This window comes from Lepidochelys kempii, chromosome 4 (genome assembly GCF_965140285.1).
Source record: "Lepidochelys kempii isolate rLepKem1 chromosome 4, rLepKem1.hap1, whole genome shotgun sequence".
NCBI lineage: Eukaryota > Metazoa > Chordata > Testudines > Cheloniidae > Lepidochelys > Lepidochelys kempii.
In genome coordinates, this window is record NC_136383.1 from 1,831,511 (window position 1) to 1,847,729 (window position 16,219).

The 16,219-nt window shown below is 45.4% G+C and overlaps 1 protein-coding gene across 1 annotated transcript in view; it reads right to left on the reverse strand.

Moving 5' to 3' along the window:
• Positions 1 to 15,580, reverse strand: part of SPMAP2L (sperm microtubule associated protein 2 like) — a 28,373-nt gene extending 12,793 nt beyond the window's left edge. Inside the window, exons 1-3 of the mRNA XM_073340188.2 lie at positions 15,393 to 15,580; positions 4,023 to 4,053; positions 58 to 114 (exon numbers count right to left, since the gene is read on the reverse strand). The gene's annotated coding sequence lies outside the window, so the exon portion shown is untranslated. The remainder of the gene's footprint in view (positions 1 to 57; positions 115 to 4,022; positions 4,054 to 15,392) is intronic.
• Between the last annotated feature and the right edge of the window lie 639 nt (positions 15,581 to 16,219).

Sequence of the window (16,219 nt, forward strand, 5' to 3'; positions counted from 1 at the left end):
CAGTGTAGAAGAAACCCAAAGCCCATACAGCGTAAGCTTTGTACTTTTTCCACTAACCTACTATAGTTCTCCCAAGCTGCTTTAGGCTTCTTTGGTCTTGCTAGTTCTCTGATCCTAGTAAATGCAAATCAAGGTTACATAAGCAATTAAACTCAGAGGCTGTTAAAACAAGCATAGAGCAGGCGTTACAGTATTCTGAACCTTAAATAATTCTTGAGTCACTCAAAGATTTTCATCATGAAGCCAACGTGACAAAAGAACATTCATTCATTTTTTTAAGTAATGGGCCTGGCTAATCATTGTCTCTATAACTTTACCTATCTTTTCAGTACATATATTGATGTAAGAATTCTTTCCCTCTCAGTCCAGTTTCTCCTTTGCTCAGTTCTCTGGTGAACTCATAATCCAGTTTTTTTCTGTTACAGTAGTCTGCTGTCTGGGCCAGAATTGCGCAGAAAAATTCAGGATTAAGACTTCAATGCAGGATCAGTGTGAGATGGGCCGATGTGGAAGCACTTTTTATTGTTTTAATACTGTGATATTAATACACAAGGACTAGGAGCTCAGAGATTCTCCCAGCCAACACAAAAATAAACAGAACAAGCACCACACAAATGTGCATGCATTATTATCATCATGATTATTAAATAACACCATTCACACAGTGCTTTACAAGTATAGATTAGGTCACATTCCCTGCACTAAGCTGCTTACACTTTAAGATCAATTTATTACATTACTGTTAATATTAATGTTGTTTGCTTGTTTCCGCTAGTACCTACAATGTGCAAGGCACTGCAGAAACACACAAAATGCATGGTCCTTATCCCAAAAAGCTTCACTGTAAAGAAGGTAAGATGGTTACATTGAATTATCAAGAATTCCCAACAAAGTATTGTCTGTCTCTGTTTATACAGTGTCTGGAGCATGGGCAGGCACACTTGACTGGTGTTTGCGGTTGCAAGATTAAATATTCAGACTGCATATCCAATCAGGGGAAGGGATACAAACAATTGATTTAGCAGTTCAATAGTATTTGCAAGGTCTTTGAATTAGAATCAGACTAAGTCCTCTGTCAACAACCTCTTTGCTTGTTGGAAGTTAGTGGCAAAAGAGTCTAATTAAATAGATGAAGTGCCATCAAATTCTTCCTCCTTCTCCATGAGTCCCATATTTCATATGTTGACATCCTTGGTGTCTATTCAACACTTTCTCCAGGCAGGAAGGGGGCTGGTGGCTTCCCTTTACTTTGTGACACTTCCCTTAGCAATTGAACAGAAATAGGTGTATAAATTATGCACTATGGGCCTGATCCAACACCCACTAAAGTCAATGGTGTCACTGGGCGTTGGATCAGGCCCTCCATTAGCCTGGCAATGGGAACACAGCCTGGTGAGGGGGTGGGGCTGGAGCAGTGTCTGAGAGATGTTGGTTAAGAATGCATGTACTATGTGATTATGCTATTGGGTTCTCTTAAGGGCACGTGGCCTGTCAGGGTTCCTTCCCCACTCTGAACTTTGGGGTACAGATGTGGGGACCCGCATGCAAGACCTCCTAAGCTTATTTTTACCAGCTTAGGCTAAAAACTTCCCCAAGGCACAAATTCCACCTTGTCCTTGAACAGTATGCTGCCACCACCAAGTGATTTAGACAAAGAATCAGGGAAAGGACCACTTGGAGTTCCTGTTCCCCCAAAATATCCCCCCCAAACCCTTACGCCCCCTTTCCTGGGGAGGCTTGAGAATAATAACCTAACCAAATGGTTACAAAGTGAACACAGACCCAAATCCCTGGATCTTTGGATACTGAAAAAAAAAATCAATCAGTTCTTAAAAGAAGAATTTTATTTAAAATAAAAAAGAAAAGGTAAAAATCCCCTCTGTAAAATCAGGTTGGAAGATAACTTTGCAAGGTAACAAAAGATGCACAAAACACAGAGGAACCCCCTCTAGCCTTAGTTTCAAAGTTACAACAAAACAGGGATAAACCTCCCCCCAGCAAAGGGAAAATTCACAAGTTGAGAAAACAAAGATAAACTAATATGCCTTGCCTGGCTGTACTTACAATTTCTGTAATATGAGAGACTGGTTCAGAAGGGTTTGGAGGACATGGATTGATGTCCAGTCCTTCTTAGTCCCAAGAGCGAATGAACACAGAAACAAAGAACCCAAAGAAAAGCCTCACCCCATCCCCTCCCCCCGATTTAAAAGTATCTTTTGTCCCCATTGGTTCCTTTGGTCAGGTGCCAGCTAGGTTATTTGAGCTTCTTAACCCCTTACAGGTAAGGAGGAATTTTAGGCTACCCCTATGGTTATGACACAGCCTGATTTGAAACTGCTGAGAACTTCTTGCAAGATGCTGAGCACAGTAAATTCTCCCTGAAGTCAGTGGGAATGGGGGAGCTCAGCCTCTTGCAGGAAGTTGGAAAGATGCCTGCAATAGCAGATTATCTTTTAGGCAGTCTATTGTTGTTTACTTGATGCAAGAGGCAAGATAATGGACTGTGCTAATTATACTTAAGCTCTACCATCCTCACATCATGTACAAACTGCTTTCAGAAAGATCAGCACAACTCCCATGAGCTTCAGAGGGATTTGCTCATGAAACTCTGGTCCTGTGCCTTCAGCTCATGGCAGAACATGTCCAGGTATGGCCTTGTCTTTTAAGGATCCGAGCATCAGTTTCATTTTTTAACTCCCAGTCAAGTTGTTCTACAATGGTCTTTCCCTGAGAAGCAGCAAGGGGCCAATTAAAATTTTATATAGAACTATTTTTAGTTCCAGCCTTGTCACAGCATAAATTTAACAGTAGATAAAATCGTTTACTGAAAATGAGATTATTACTGGGCATCCTCGCAGCAGAAGAGGCTCATTAGTATCTCTCTAATCTTTACTCATCCACAATATAGTACGTTGGCCTAGATCCATTTTCTAACTATGTCCAGTGGATTATAAGGAAAGTCTGACTGTAATACTTTATGTTTTCCTAAGAATCAAATCACCTCACAAAGTATGTTCTGTGCAAAGATTCTTCTCAAGAAGCATGAAAAACACCAAGATGACCTTCTGCTTGTATGCTGTTTGTTAAAAATGACAGAATGGCTGTAATTTACATCTCACCTTCAGTTTGAAATGTAGACACTTTAAAGAAATAAGTTAAAAGTATTTTCATGTCCCACTCCTGCCCCTGAATTCCACTCACAATTTTTGTGTTTTTTATGAATCACATTTTCCTGTTTTTAAAAAAATGTCATTCTCTCCTCTGCTGTCACGTGAAAGACTCCCACAAACAGGAGAAAATGACTCTCTGAAGTCCCAGCCCAGCAAATGATTTAAATAAGTCTGTAACTTTAAGCACATGAGCAGTCATATTGACAGGAGAAATAATGAATTTGACTATACCGGTCTAGTATTTGGGATTTTTTACAAATTAAAATAAATAAGCCCAAATCCTCTGCATACAATGAATGCATTTCTATTCTTTATGTGGGCATTATAATCAAAACTAGCACATCTCCAGTTTTGTATGCATGGGAATTTCTGGTAAGAGATTCTTCTAGTTGAGACAGAATAGTCTTTTACATTAAACCTCCTGGATTCACAGGTTGCTCTTTCACAAGGCGCTCAGGGTCAGCGCCACATACCTGCACACTATTACAAGCATCTATATCATGGAATGGATTTATTTTTTGCAGGTGATACACTGAAATAATGTGAATAATTTCTCCTACATTATTTCTTGTAATAACCAGTTGACACAGACCTCCAAAAGCACATCAGCGTTGTAAGAAATGTTGTTGTGCCATCATAACTGATTTACTCATTCAAGTTCCCTCATCTGCAGGAGACATTTCCTCCTGATATTTATGACATTAGCCCCAGCCCCATGAATCCCCTTGGAGCCAGGCCTGCAGTCCACACTCAGGCAAAGCTCCCATTAGGTATGCTGGGAGCTCTGTCTGAGTGAGGAAGAGGACTTATGTACTTGCATTTCCAGATGCCTGCCAGGTTATTTTTTCTTACCTGTCACTTGAATATGAACAGAAGTAAGAAACTGCAAAGAAAACAAAAACAAAGTGGGTATTAAAAGGCTGGATAATGCCTGCATTCTGTGCTATCATTTATTTGCATTCATTGTAAGTAGATGACTATACTTTATTCTCTATAAAATAACTGGCAAGGGAAAAGAAGCATGTCCAACTACTTAAGCCTTAGTTATCGGACAGCTTTGGGTATGTTTTCCTAGTAGTTATCCTGAATGTAACTACAGTGCAATGTACACATCATCTCTCACACTTCCCTGTGATTAATTGTTGTAACAAAAAACATTCACATATTTCTTTGAACCATGCAACTGTAAGCAGGGTCTGAATGAATACTTCCCTGACAGCTAGCTGGGAGAGGAAGAGACTATGGATATGTTTATGTAAATACAGTTTGCTCCTGTTCTGTTTACATATTCATCATTTACAGCTGTGTCAAAGGATCAACTTTGGCTGGTGTTGAGTACAAATGATCTTAGCACTGAATGCAGGGGTAGTGAAGTATGGTTACCAATGTGGTAATTATTATAGGAATACAGGAAAGCAGGACTGTGCTTAACCCAGTGGTTCTAAGACTTTTGTATTGGTGACCCCTTTCACACAGCAAACCTCTGAATGCGACCCCCCCCTTATACACTAAAATTTTAAAAAAATATTTAACACTATTATAAATGCTGGAGGTGAAGCGGGGTTTGGGGTGGAGGCTGACAGCTCGCAACCCCCCAGGTAATAACCTCGTGACCCCCTGAGGGGTCACAATCCCCAGTCTGAGAACCCCTGGCTTAACCTGTCCCAAATGAGGGGGGGCACCCTCAGTTGAAAGAACCTCATTAAGCAGGGGCTCGAATGTCAGAGCCCTATGAAAGTAAAAGGGGTGGGGACAGGAGTCCTGGTGTCATGGTCAGGAGGCTGCACAACTCCCCACCACATCCCAGGGCTCCTCTCTAAACTGGCTTAACCTGTTCTTCTTCACTGTTCAAAGAATAGAGCTAAATAGGCTTCATTAGGAGCCTCTTTTTTTATTTTAAATGCTCAATCAGAGCTGAAACCAGTTGAGGTAGGACTATGTTTCTGCCCTGCCTGCTAACAGCTAAAATCACTGAGAGCTGAAATCACTTGAGATGGGGCTGTGTTTCTGCCCAGTCTGCAAAAGAACCAAAAATCACTGAGAGACTGATGTGCAGAGGTCACAGCAGAGAGGCAGAAGGTGACTTACAGTCAGCTGGCAAATGAGTGATCAGCAGGGTGGCGGCAGAGAGGCGTGACAAGTGGCCCACAGGGGGCGGTGGAGGGGCTTGAAGAGCGGTTGGCAGGGTGGCTGGTGGAGGGGTGCGGCGAGAGCAGGTTGCCAGTGAGTGGAGTGAGTAAGATGCCTCTTTACCCCCACCCGGGGGGGAGGTGAACTCTGCAGATGCACCTCTGAACTCTGGTCTGCACTGACCAAGAACAGCAACTGTGAGTGGGGTGCAGAGAAGGGTCGGGAATTTGAAAGGGACTTTTGGGTTGCTGGACGTAAGAACCTGAGGAGAAAAGGACACTGCCCAACTTACTTGGGGGTGGGTCTTTTATTCATGGTTTATGTTTATGAACCCTGTTTGCGGTGTTTTCCCAAATTAACTCCTGAATTACTTCCCTCTTTTTATTAAGTTTCTTTTCTACACTCAGACTCTGTGCTTGCAAGAGGGAAAGTATTGCCTCTCTGAGGCACCAAGGATGGTGTGTAAATTTCCCAGGTTAAGGGTGGGGGCGCGAGCCGGTTCTGTGTTGCATCAATGGAAAGGAGCCCCGAGATATTGAACCCAGCCTCGGTTGCTGCTGGCTCCACCTAGCAAAAGGGTTACATGCAGGGGTGAAAGTAACTCAGGACACTTACCGGAACGGGGCCAGGGCGAGGGGGGGGGCAAAAGGGTGGGGACCTCAAAGCGCAGCAGGGTCCTTTGCCGCTGCTGCGCTTTAATGTCCCTGCCCCTTTTGCCTCCCCTAGCAGCAGCTCTGCCAGTACGGACCCTACCAGCAGGGAGAGGCAAAAGGGGTAGGGACATAAAAGTGCTGCCATGGCAGCGCTTTAATGGGGGCTGGGTACGGGCGGTGTGGGTTCTTAATGATAAGCCGTACCAGCCCGTTCCGGCTCACTTTCAACCCTGGTTACATGAGCAACAAGGGGAAATTATCATTGGATGTAACGGTAATGTACAAGTCCTTCTTTGGCTAAGTCTAATAATCTATTATGTGCTTTAACTAAAACTTCAAGGGAATTTTTCAGAGCCTTAGGTAAGCAGTATTATATAAACTGTACAAGACAAAGTACAAAAGGAATAGTGCCATTTTCAGAACTGGGATGCTTGAGAAACAGGAAAAATCCAGGGCCAATGATGTATGTTGTAAAGGCAGAAGTGAAGCAAATGATACCATACTTGTGTAATTATTGGGAAACAATGCATTATGAGGACCTCAACAGAAGCAAATCTGCAGATGGTGTGAGTTGTTATAATTAATTTCTTCAGACACTATTATTTCAACACCACTACTGGAGTCTTTATAGCTGAGGCTCTCATTTGTTCCACATCCTTTTAATCTGCTACCAAACACTATTTTTTACAAACTGATAAATATCAGCTTTAAATATTCATTCCAGGCAGTAGCCTGGCATGTAAGAAGAGCAAAGCAGGAGAAAAGAGCTCTGGTATTGCAATGGTGGGATTTCTTTGCAATTCCTAGCTGATTTCTACACCATTTAAGCTGTACGTTAAAAGGAAGTTGCTAACCCTTTCTTCTACAAAGACAACTTTCCAAATGCACTTTTGCACAATTAAGCCAGCCTTGCAGAATCTGTGCCCAGCTAGACAATTGCAACAACAAAACATGTAAACTGTTCCCCCACTTCACTCAAATGAGAGGTTTACTTAATTATTTTCCTGAGATCACTACAGTGCTGGAATCAGGTGTTTTTAAAAAAACACTTACCTTTCCCTTTGGAGACCAACAACCATGAATCACTGCTTGGGAGGCATGAGTGCCATATCACTCTCCCTGCTTCTTCCATCTACGCTTGTGATGTCGTACTATTCCCTGTAGCCCAGAGACTTGGAAAAGTGATGCCTAGGTTATGACCACAGTATTAGCAGACTAGTTGCAGACAGAGCGTTGTGATATCCAGTCTCACAGGCTTGGAGAGCAGAACTGGGTCAGGATTTCCTCCCACTTACATGAACAATGATGATTATTTCTATCGAGGTGGCACCAAAGGACCCCAGTCAAGGATCAGGGCCCCGTTGTGCTAGGCGCTGTACAGGTGAATGACTGCATATGTGTTCCATGTGGCCCAAAGACAACTGATATGGACGTAGAGGCAAAGTGAGGACAGACACATGCATGGAATTAAACGGCAGGCCGCAACTTTTATTAAACAAGAAAGGGGCGCTACCCACCCATCACCTATACCAGGCATTAAATTGGGGGTTACAGGGCTCCTTACCATATAGCCCATAACGAGGCTCTCCTCAGCCCACTCCCCAGGACTCAGTTCTCTGAGTCCTAGCACCCTCCCCCGCATGAGGGGGACAGATGGTGCAGCAGGATAAGGATCTCGGCCCATGTCGGCCACAAGTCCTGATCTCAGCCCACAAAGGCCACAAGGACTCATCTTATCACATAAGCCCATCACCTAAATCCCAGATATTTTACCTCTAGAAACCATTCATTTTGTTCTATTAATCGCACTGGAAACCAGTCGCAAGTTGCGATGAGTAAACACCAGCACCTCAGTACTGCAGTTAGGTGCTAAGCACGTTCCTATTCAACCCACTGTGGCTTGCAGGTGCTGCAAAGAAGGCCAAAAAAACCTCTCTGATCCTCTGCCAATTGGCCTATGGGAGAAAAATTCATTCCAGACCCCCTAAACAGGCAATTGGCTACACCCACAGCATCGATCAGGCCAGGCTCCCACTCCTAGTTCAGGGGGTAGGGTGGGCTGCTGGAACGGAGCTCAAAGAGGCTCCACGTGGCTCCTGCACCCTGGGAAGTGGGGAATGCTGGCCAATCAGCACCCCTCTCCTCCAGCTGGCCAATAGATGGCAGAGACTCCGGGGGAGACTCCGGGGGCTACCTATCGTCCCTTGGCCCATCAAGTTCCCTCACCTATTGTTGTGGGTGGTGGCATTTCACACCATCAAGGAAACCTAAAGTTCAGAGAGGAGACTCGTCCTTATTGCACCTTGTTGGCCACGACGTATGCATTATCCTAGGGAGATGAGGTCCCTAGACTTGCTTTTGTGGCATTCAGCATTAATGTCCCTTTTTAATTAATTTATATAAGCGGTCAACCCTCCCGTCAGAGAATCCTCTTACACCTGGGGAATTCTCTGCCAGTCCTTCCCAGCCAGAATCTGTTTTCTCTGCTGAGCAGCTGGGAGTAGCCAGAGCTATATGTTTTACCTAGAAACTGAGGACAATTGATATGGAAATCAGAGAGAGATAATCAACAGGGAGGGAGCCCTGCAGAGGTTCTCTCATTTCTGCATGGTCGCGTTCCAGAGCAGAACCTCACTTCAACAGGGAAGTGTGTTGTTGAAAACAGATTCTGGCTGGGAAGGACTGGCAGAGAATTCCCCAGGTGTAAGAGGATTCTCTGACGGGAGGGTTGAGGGAGGCAGAACCGTTCCTGCACCAGCTGACCTTGTTAAGAACTTTACGTAAAAGCTGTAATGCTTGAGCAAGCCCCAAGCAGCTATAGCTTCTGCTGGGGCTGGCTGGCACTGGGCTAAGACACCACTTGGGCCCCATTCCCCCCTGCACTCAAGCAAAGCTTAGGGGCCGGGGAGGGGGAGAGAATCCTGCCAATTGTTTTTCTAACTGCCAGCTCTGCACATTCCACTCGGATCCTAAAGCCAAAGTGGGCTCTTTCTGACGGCTGCATCATCCTCAGTCAGCCTCTGCTGCAGGGAGCACGACCAGTGTGCAAGTAAAATCATCCAGGTGCCCAATTCTGTGAGCAGGGCCATCCCCAGGGTGGGGGCGAAGCTGGATGGTCCAGCATGGGTGAGGAATGAGTGGCAGGGTCATGCTGGATTGGGGAGTGTCCTGTGACTGAAGAGATGAGGGTCGGTGACTGGAGTGGGTTGAGAGTCTGTGAATATGGAGGTTGAAAGAAAGGGCACCTGGCTTTCACAGAGTGATATCTGAGAACAGGGTCACATAATTGTGATCAGCCTAAGGCAGGTACTGGTGTAAAGACAGGCTTCCTCTTCACTGGAGGAGAGGGTTAGGAGCGGCTTTCTGGCTTTGACAAGCACCGAGCCAAGGCCCCTGCCCTTAAGCAGAAGCCAGCTTCTCTGGTGCCTGTTTCCATGTGGTGAGCACCCCCCTCCCCACTTCCTTCAGGTACTCAGCTGAGACTGTAGCTCCAGCCAACAACCTCACAGAGCTCCCATCATCCATCAGCTGAGTTTGTAAGTTACACAAACCATGGCTAAGGCTCTCATGGAACCTGCAAACACAATAGCCACTATACATATTACTCCTAATGGCCACAAGGCTGGATTCTCCTCATGCTTACACTGGTGTTATGCTGTTGTAACTCCACTGACTGGAATGGGGTTTCTCTTGACTTAGACCCATGGAGCAGGAGAAAAATTAGGCCCATAATCTCCACAGAGACCTTAGTATAACTTCCAGAAATAAAAAATGTGGGATTGCCTTGCATCTTGAGGAGTCCTTTAGCCTTGTGCAAAGTGTGTGCAAAGCACCACCAGTCTGAGCTGGGAGCACTTCACACCAGTTCTGCACAGGAATAAATAACTCCACAAGGTGAAACAATAGAGAGAATCGGACCTAGCTCTAAAATTTTCAACGCAGCCTTAGTAAAAATAGTCCTATGCCCAAAGTCTCAAAAGTACTACTAAATACATTCCTAAATGTCCTTCTTCTCTCAGTTATTCTATTTTGTATCTATTAAGTAAACAAATGCATGCTGGAAGCTTTTACAAAAAAGGAAAGAACGCTTTTTTTAAAAAGTCTCTTATTGCAAAAATGATGAGCCTCCAGCTCCTTGGGTTAGAAACCGAACATGAAAAACGTGAGGAGGAAAGAAACATCTTCTGAAGAAGTTACACAGTTGTTTGTGTGCACATGGAGAACTGGGCTTACAACCTTAGCTGTGGAATAATGTAGCTCCACACCTCAGTGTCTAGTATCTGATGGAAAAGCTTGCCCTCTGCTGGAACGCTTTCTCAAAAGTCATGGTCAATGTAACATTGTACCAGACGTGATATAGGACAGAAATGAACACTATTTACTGTTCAAGCAGAAAAGGAGAGAGTCAAGACAGTGCAACATTCAGGCGTTATTCCTTCCTCTATGTATGCTGTTTTCTCATCAAACACTTCCTGTGTAACTCACCTAAAGGTTTACCATCCCCTGATGATAACCTAGGCAGGCCTAGTTTCTTCAGATACCTCAGCAAGTGCCTGGGCGTTAGCCTGGCTCCCCCAAACAACTCCCACCTCTCTTTCGGGGGGGAGGGATAGCTCAGTGATTTGAGCATTGGCCTGCTAAACCCAGGGTTGTGAGTTCAATCCTTGAGGGGGCCATTTAGGGATCTGGGGCAAAAATTGGGGATTGGTCCTGCTTTGAACAGGGGTTGGACTAGATGACCTTCTGAGGTCCCTTCCAACCCTGATATTCTATGATTCTTAAGAGAGTGTTCCTTTTTAAACGTCAGGATCCTTTTGCTCTCCTGGGTCCCTAGGCTTTTCCCCATTCTGGCATGGTCTCTTGGCAACCCTCAAATGCTTGCTGAAAAGTGCCTTACCGTGAGCCATTTTTTTTCCTTCCTGACAACCCCCTAGTAAACTAAACCAGAATATTCGCACAGCAAACATCCTGCTAACCAGACCAAGACACATTCATTGCTGCAGGCGCCACCAATTTGGGAGACTTAATGTACCTTTCTACACACAATACACTATTTGAAAGCTTATTATGTCCACTCTAACATGAGCTGTCAAGTGGTGCCATCACCATAGAAATAGGGATAAACAATGGTATCATCAACGTGTTGAAATATTAGCATTTGTTTTTGTTAGTTTAATGACTCTATGAATTATTTTCAAGACATAAAATTAGATTTCTTTGTGACCTCAAAGCATCATAACAAAAAGGGTAAAACAAAATCTAATAATAAATGTGTACAGGTACCATTAAAACGTAATCACGCTTGTGACATTTCTAGTCATTATCTAGTTCATCATTATGGTCTCCGTGGAGAGTGCATGGGATTCGAGAGTCTTCCTTGCTGTGGCAGTGTGCAGTTCTGTGCAGGGAAGATTGCGCCTGTAGTCAGAACAGATGATTGTGGAGTAACCTCTACTGGCAGAGGCACAAACAAGGTGTTGTAGAAGCTCAGATGCCATCGGGCCCTTGAATTCAGAAAGTAGTTCACTATCTCCATTTTCCCCATCCATGTTGCACTGGTGATCCAGTATCTGGCTTACCTATGTGCAAAGGTGTCCAAATCTTTGTTTGCCAACATGCTCTTTTGACTTGTTCTTCAGAACTATCCTCACATGGTGGGAGTCTGGCCAGTGACCTGTCCTTTTTGATGGCTAGATTGAGGCGCAAGCAATGTAGGTCTCAGGGTCTCCTTTTTCGCTCGCTCTGGTCTTACAGCACTGCTACCAACTTCCTTGCTGCAGAAATTGCAGCTTGTCCATCACTCTCACAATTTGACAAGATCTCTGAAGCAGTAAGCTCCCTTTCTTTTGACAACATTAAACAGATTTTTTTCCCCAATACCAAACAGGGATAACACAAAATCACAAGCTGTTAATGCACGTATAACAGGAAATATGCTGCAGAAATCAGGAGTGAGTGCATCACAGATTGCATGTACAGGCATGAAGCGATGCTTGTCAGTTGTACTGCTAATGGTGCCTGTTTCAATCCACACATTATCTCTGTGTTCCATTTTTTGAAAGCAGTGAACAGCAATGACCAAAACATCTCTATCAGGTCACTTAATTACAATGGTTTCTTTGACATCAAGAGACCCAAAAGACATACCTGGGAAGAGTTTTGTCTGCATGAAGTGCCGTCTGATTGAGCTGATGGAAGAAAACATCCGAGGATTGGAGATGCAGGTGGAAAGTCTAATTGAGTTTAGAAGGGGGTTCGAGTGGATTATGGAGCAAAGACATGAGGCGGCTGAAGGGAAAAGCTCAGACTTGCAGATGGAAGCAGGACCGAAGAACTCTGAGGTGAAGAAAATGGACAGTGGAAGCATGTAACTAAGAGAACCAGGCAGAGGAAAAGACGGGCTAGTGAAGGAGAAATAGAGCTCAAGAACAGGTTTTCAGAGTTGGAAAATGAAGAAGGGGCTCAGCAGGTGGTCACTGAAGATGGAAGGGCAAGGAAGAAGAGAAGAGCGGCTAGTCCTAAAGGAAAAGGGGAAGAGTCAATGGAGACTACACCAAATATGAGCCCCAGAAGGATACAGGATGGGTTGAAGAAGATTACAAGGGACAATAGGAATGGAAAGAACTTGCAGCCAGAGGGAACAGGGGATAGACCGGAGAATCGCACCATCACCAGGAAAAGGCAGGTCTACATGATCGGGGACTCCTTACTGAGAAGAATGGACAGGCCTGTAACCAGAGCTAATCCAGAGAATAGAAGGGTGTGCTGCCTTCCAGATGCTAAGATATGGGATGTGGACCTGAGGTTGAAGAGGATCCTAAGGGGAGCGGGAAAGAATCCACTGATCGTCCTTCATGTGGGAACAAATTTTACAGGTAGATTCTCACTTGAACAGGTTGGGGAAGATGCTCCACCAGCGGCGAGTGCACCCCGTAACAAGTAGGCAACCCCATCATTTCGCCAGATTGGCTTAGGAAAGGAATTTTGACCATCAGCCAATTTAACATGGCACTTTCCTCCCTTTTACAATATTAAAATTGAGGTCCAATCTAGAGCCTAAGAAGGAGTGGCAATATTCCCAAATTAGACATGCCCTCTCCCATCTGTTTGGCCCCATGCCTGAGCTAACCTGACTCACCTGAACTGCTTTCATTCCTCCAAATATTATCCAGATTGCCAAGATCTATGGCAACACTATATGCACACAGGGCCAGCAAATTTGAAATAAACATGAAAACCCCAAAAAGAAATGAGAGGAGGAACTAGGATTGAAACCAATTGAAACAAAATTTAGCCAGTGCTCCTTAGATCTCCATTTAAGCTTAATCCATCCGAAAATCATATAGAGTATGCATTGGACCCCTCTCCAACTGATCGAAACAGCTGCTGCTAAGGCAGACAAAGGTTGGTGCCATGATTCAGCAGGTGCTAACTTAACACATGTACTCTGGGAAGGCTCCTACACCAGGCAGAAGTGAATGGCAGAGTTAATTTTTTCCGATCAAATAAAATTTGTTACAAGCTAAACAGGTAATTTGAAACCTAATGGATGTTAATTGGAAGCTGAATAAAGTGAAAAACTTTGGCTAAGCAGAGTGTTAATAATTGCTGAAAGACTAGCACTACAAACATGGAAATCCAAAAGGGGACCAAAGACTGGAGCACAGACATGGTAAACTGGGCCCCCATGGAAAGAATCGTACACACCTTAACAGCAATAGCCAAGAACAACTCTCCGCCATGTGGGATGCTTTCCTGCAAGTAGCTGGATGATCTTATTAATAGGGCTGTCGATTAATCACAGTTAACTCACGTGATTAATTCAAAAAAATTAATCGCAATTAAAATAATTTACTGTGATTAATCACAGTTTTAATTCACTGTTAAACAAGAAACTACCAATTGAAATGTATTAAATATTTTGGATGCTTTTCTACATTGTCATATATATGTTGTATTCTGTGTTGTAATTGAAATCAAAGTGTATATTTTAATTACAAATATTTGCACTGTAAAAATGATAGAAGAAATAGTATTTTTCAATTCACCTCATACAAGTACTGTAGTGCAATCTCTTTGTCCTGAAAGTGCAACCTCCAAATGTAGATTTTTTTTGTTTGTTACATAACTGCACTCAACAACAAAACAATATAAAACTTCAGAGGCTATAACTCCACTCAGTCCTACTTCTTGTTCAGCCAATAGCTAAGACAAACAAAGGTTATTTCATTTACAGGAGATAATGCTGCCCTCTTCTTATTTACAATGTCACCAGAAAGTGAGAACAGGCATTTGCATGGCATTTTTGTAGCTAGCATTGCAAGGTAATTACATGCCAGATACGCTAAACATTCGTATGCCCCTTCATGTTTCAGCCACCATTCCAGAGGACATGCTTCCATGCTGATGATGCTTGTTAAAAAAAATAATCTGTTAAATAAATTTGTGATTGAACTCCTTGGGGGAGAATTGTATGTCTTCGGCTCTGTTTTACCCGCATTCTGCCATATATTACATGTTACAGCAATCTTGGATGATGACCTAGCACATGTTGTTGTTCGTTTTAAGAACACTTTCACTGCAGATTTGACAAAATGCAAAGAAGGTACCAATGTGAGAATTCTAAAAATAGTTACAGCACTTGACCCAAGATTTAAGAATCTGAAGTGCCATCCAAAATCTGAGAGGGACAAGGTGTGGAGCATGCTTTCAGAAGTCTTAAAAGAGCAACACTCAGATGCAGAAACTGCAGAACCCAAACCACCAAAAAAGAAAATCAACCTTCTGCTGGTGGCATCTGACTCAGATAATGAAAATGAACATGCGTCTGTCCGCACTGCTTTGGATGGTTTTTGAGCAGAACCCATCATCAACATGGACGCATGTCCCCTGGAATGGTGGCTGAAGCATGCGCATCTGGCACGTAAATATCTTGCGACGCCGGCTACCACAGTGCCATGAGAACACCTGTTCTCACTTTCAGGTGACACTGTGAACAAGAAGCAGGCAGCATGATCTCCTGCAAATGTAAACAAACTTGTTTGAGCGACTGGCTGAACAAGAAGTAGGACTGAGTGGACTTGCAAGCTCTAAAATATGACATTGTTTTATTTTTGAATGCAGTATTTTTGTACATAATTCTATATTTGTAAATTCACCTTTTAAGATAAAGAGATTACACTACAGTACTTGTATAAGGTGAATTGAAAAATACTATTTCTTTTGTCTTTTTACAGTGCAAATACTTGTAACCAAAAATAATAACAAGTGAGCACTGTGCACTTTGCATTCTGTATTGTAACTGAAACAGATATATTGGAAAAAGTTGAAAACATCCTAAAACCTTTAAATAAATGGGATTCTATTATTGTTTAACATTGTGATTAATTGTGCAATTAATCACGATTAATTTTTTTAATCGCTTGACAGCCCTACTTACTAATGCCGGGTTTTGGCGGCCCATGAATGGCGCTCTGCAAAGCCCTGCCCCAGAGCTCCGCACGCGTCGGGGGCCAGCCGAGCCCGGCCCCGGTGCGGGCGGGGGTCAGGCTGGGCACGGCCAGTCGCTGCCGCTCTCCGTACAGCGGCACCCGGAGCACCAGCGCGGCCGGGGGAAGGTGCCGCTCCCCGGCAGGGCGGCTGCACGTCCTGGTCCTGGTCCCGGTCCCGGTCCCGGTCCCGCCCCGCGCAGGGCCCTGCACCCACCTGGCTGCCGGCCCGCCATGCTGAGCGCCGGCCCCGCTCCGCGCCCGCCGGCCCGGGCTTGGCGCCGCCCTTTGTCCCGGTCGCCAGGGCAACCGCGTTCTCAGCCACAGAAATGGGGCGGCGCGCGCCGCTGTAGGTGCGTGGCGCGAGGGCAGCTCGCGCGCTGCAGCGCCCCCTGCTGCTAGAAGCCGGCTTGCAGCGCCCCCGCGGCCGGGGCTGGGGCCAGGGTCGCCGGCTGGGCTCAGAGCCCCGCGGCCGGGGCTGGGGCCAGGGTCCCCGGCTGGGCTCAGAGCCCCCGCGGCCGGGGCTGGGGCCGGGGCACCGGCTGGGCTCAGAGCCCCGCGGCCGGGGCTGGGGCCAGGGTCCCCGGCTGGGCTCAGAGCCCCCGGGGCTGGGGCCGGGGCACCGGCTGGGCTCAGAGCCCCCGCGGCCGGGGCTGGGGCCGGGGGCCCCGGCTGGGCTCAGAGCCCCCGCGGCCGGGGCTGGGGCCGGGGGCCCCGGCTGGGCTCAGAGCCCCCGCGGCCGGGGCTGGGGCCGGGGGCCCCGGCTGGGCTCAGAGCC